This window comes from Salarias fasciatus, unplaced genomic scaffold (genome assembly GCF_902148845.1).
Source record: "Salarias fasciatus unplaced genomic scaffold, fSalaFa1.1, whole genome shotgun sequence".
Lineage (NCBI taxonomy): Eukaryota > Metazoa > Chordata > Actinopteri > Blenniiformes > Blenniidae > Salarias > Salarias fasciatus.
In genome coordinates, this window is record NW_021941373.1 from 2218972 (window position 1) to 2221946 (window position 2975).

General features: G+C 46.8%; 1 non-coding gene across 1 annotated transcript; it reads left to right on the forward strand.

Moving 5' to 3' along the window:
• The first annotated feature begins 559 nt into the window (after window positions 1–559).
• Window positions 560–631, forward strand: trnaa-cgc (transfer RNA alanine (anticodon CGC)). Its single transcript has one exon. It is a non-coding gene; the product is annotated as a tRNA-Ala (tRNA).
• The last annotated feature ends 2344 nt before the right edge of the window (window positions 632–2975 follow it).

The window sequence follows — 2975 nt, forward strand, 5'->3', positions numbered from 1 at the left end:
CAGCCAGAGAGCAGATGAAGCAGGAGATCCCAGCAGAGGAGGATCAGGAGCATCTGGAGCCATGGAGCTCTTTGTGGACTAACTTCTCTGTTTTAATGCAATGAAGTGAAGTGAAGAACTCTTCCTGCTTCACTGAGCTCCACAAACCTCCATCCTTCACCGAGGAGTGCTGCATCAGCACCCTGGTTATTTAGCAGACAGTCACCCTGCTGTCACTTTCCAGATGCAGTAACTGACTGATGATGTTTGAAGCCAGGACCTCCTGCTGGTGAGACAGGCTCTCTGAGCAGCTGAGCCACAGCGCCTCCTTCAGCATGGTTTTAGTGCTGCACTACCTGGCTGTCAGATGGACCATCAGCCATCAAACCCCCATGAACAGAAACACCTGACCTGGACCAGTGATGGATCCACTTCCATCAATACTGACCTCCAGCAAGCAGCCACACTCCACAGTCCAGACTGTCCTGCTGAGAGAGGAACAGGTTCTCAGGAGTTTTCCTCCTGGACTCACTGAGCTGATTCACTTCAGTCAGAACCAGCAGAGCAGGTGGAGGAAACAGGGGATGTAGCTCAGTGGTAGAGCGCCTGCTTCGCATGTAGGAGGTCCTGGGTTCAATCCCCAGCATCTCCAGGCTTTATGTCTAACATCAATATCATCAAGCTTATGAAAAGAGGCTGATTGTCTCTTGGTGGCTGTGAGATAAAATCCATCTCTGAACATCCCAGAGGATCCTTCCAGCAAGATAAACTGTTTTGGAAATCTTTCTGTTGTTGGCAAAAAGAATTCCTGAGAAATCAACAAGTGTCTAAAGTGGTTTATTAACGGTCACAGTTGCTCTCTGTGTCTCTTCCTCCTGCTGGTCCTCTGTGGCTGAAACACCGGCTCACGCTGAAGCAATTCCTGCAGTACTGAGGTCAGGAATGGAGGAAAACTTGAAGTATGTCTTCTACAATCAGAAGAAGGAAACTTCCAGACTGAGTCACGGTTGTCAAAATGTGCTTGCTGCTTCTACATCAGTCAGGAGAGTTTATTTTCCACAAGCAGAGACGTCATAGGAAACACAATGAACTCTATAATGGGTTGATACTTCAGAACCATGGACAGCTCCACACTGAAAAAAAGTTCTTTGGTTTTACTTCATTTTAATGTGTACATCGGTCCCACATGATCAGATTGTGCACATCTGACACAGTTTTTCCCCTTTCTTCTGGCATAATTTTATCTTGTCAACCCATAATAACTTCATCACATGAGCCTGATGAAAAATAATCATGTTATTTCAACACTAGACAGAAGACCCTAACTTTCCACAATAAAATCCCAAACTCCTTCAAAATAAAAGTCCCTTTTATAAAAGAAAACGTGAAAGCAGAAAATTCCTGGTTGATCAGTGTTCAACAGTTTTCACGTTGTTTATAGAATGAAGTACAACGATCTACTGACCCAGAAGGCTTTTCTGATCTGAGCGGTGCTTCAGGAGAAATTTAAATCCAAAATCGAGCGGCGCATGAGAAAATATTAGTGAAACTAATGAGTTCTTGGACGATTAAAGCTGTTTTAGGAGCGGCGTTACCGATGCCCCGTCTGCTAACAGTTTCGGGATGTCTGCCGCTCGATTTTGGATCTAAATTTCTCCTGAAGCACTGCTCGGATCAGAAAAGCCTTCTGGGTGGGGACATTGTTCTACTTCATTCTATAAACAACGTGAAAACTGTTTAAACTTATCCTTTAATCCAGGAAATGTGATTTTACTAAATTTATTTCAATGTTTCAACGGTTGTAGTAATGCCTTTTGACCACCAGAGGGCAGACTTCCATTTCTCAACAGACTCATTCCCTTCTCTTTTCCGCCGTTTTTTGGACAGATGTAGAGAAAAAACCAATGACGTACAGAATTACTGGACCGCTCGCTGCTCGGCGGACAGCAGCGGCGCCATGGCAAACCGGCGCTGACTTCCGGTAGGGGCAGGAAGCAGTGGGGCGCTGTGGAATCCTGGGTAAATACACTGACTTCAAGGCCTGCTTGTCAACACCGATGGGACAATATGTGTTATGTTGTGGCTCTGACTGTCAGCAGACAGTAAAATCTCTGTCCTCGGCACGTTGTCATGGCGACCACAGCGCTGTTTAGCCTCACAGACAAGAAAAAACAAAGCATGTTTGTAGTTGACAGACACGGACTTTCGGTCTCAATAACTCTTAAACAAAACGTCAGTAACTTACAAAGGGCGCCTGCATCCCATCGCTGTGAGCTGGACGACATGCTACAAGCTCATTTTTATTAAAAGTATGTGTCTATCAAGCATCAGAAACAATATTGATTTCTATAAGCAGCCGGTCCCGCTGTGGGGTTAAGGGACCGTCTACAATTTACAAGACGCTGCAACAGTGAAGACAAACACCAAAAAAAATAAATAAAAAAAAAAACTAACAAAAAAAAAACAAAAAACAAAACGTAATACCACCACTGGGATTCTCTGCAGTGTCTGTCAGGCCCACTCCTGTTACTAGGGAGTGGGTCTGCCTTGCTGCTCTCTCTCTCTCCTCTCTCCTGTAGGTGAGCAGGTTGTGTGGGCGGCTCATCAGTGCATTGGCATCACCTGTCCGGGGAGTGGCCTCATCCATTACACCTTTGATGCTGCCTACTTAGGCTGGCTGCAGTCCACTCTCCGATGCGGATCGTTGTTCCACCTCAGTCAGTTTTCCTGTCTGTGAGTTTCCCTAGTCTGGGTTGGATTTTTGTGCCTTGACCCCGTACCCTCTCTGTTGTAGCCTGGACCACCTCGTTTACCTCCTCGCCCGCCACCTGCTCACCAGGCCTCCTGTACCTCTGACCCATCCACGCCTGCCGGTGGCGCAGCCACAGCTTCAGACTCGGGCCTTGGACCAGGCCAAGACAATAAACCCGTTAAACCCAGTCCTACGGTGTCGGTTTGCCTATCTGCGTCTGAGCCTCTGTTTCACCTGCCGTGAC